A 311-nucleotide genomic window follows, 5' to 3' on the forward strand; every position below is an offset into this window, starting at 1 on the left:
TATATATATATATATATATATATATATGAGAGAGAGAGAGAGAGAGAGAGAGAGAGAGAGAGAACAGTATTGATATTTCCATTAATTACTGCAAATCATCCCTGACCCCTATCATTGAAAATGACAACCCCAAAATGAATTAAATATATCTCAGGAAATGCAAGGTGTATTTGAATAGTTCTGGTATGAAAATTAATTTAACACTCAAGAGAATATTCTAGAGGTCTAAAATCAACATTTCTACTACTGAGTGAGAGCAAATAAATATGACACACAATGAAAAATAAATACATAAATAAATTGAAATAAAA

The sequence above is a fragment of the Poecilia formosa genome, unplaced genomic scaffold (genome assembly GCF_000485575.1).
Source record: "Poecilia formosa unplaced genomic scaffold, Poecilia_formosa-5.1.2 Scaffold592, whole genome shotgun sequence".
In the NCBI taxonomy this organism is placed as follows: domain Eukaryota; kingdom Metazoa; phylum Chordata; class Actinopteri; order Cyprinodontiformes; family Poeciliidae; genus Poecilia; species Poecilia formosa.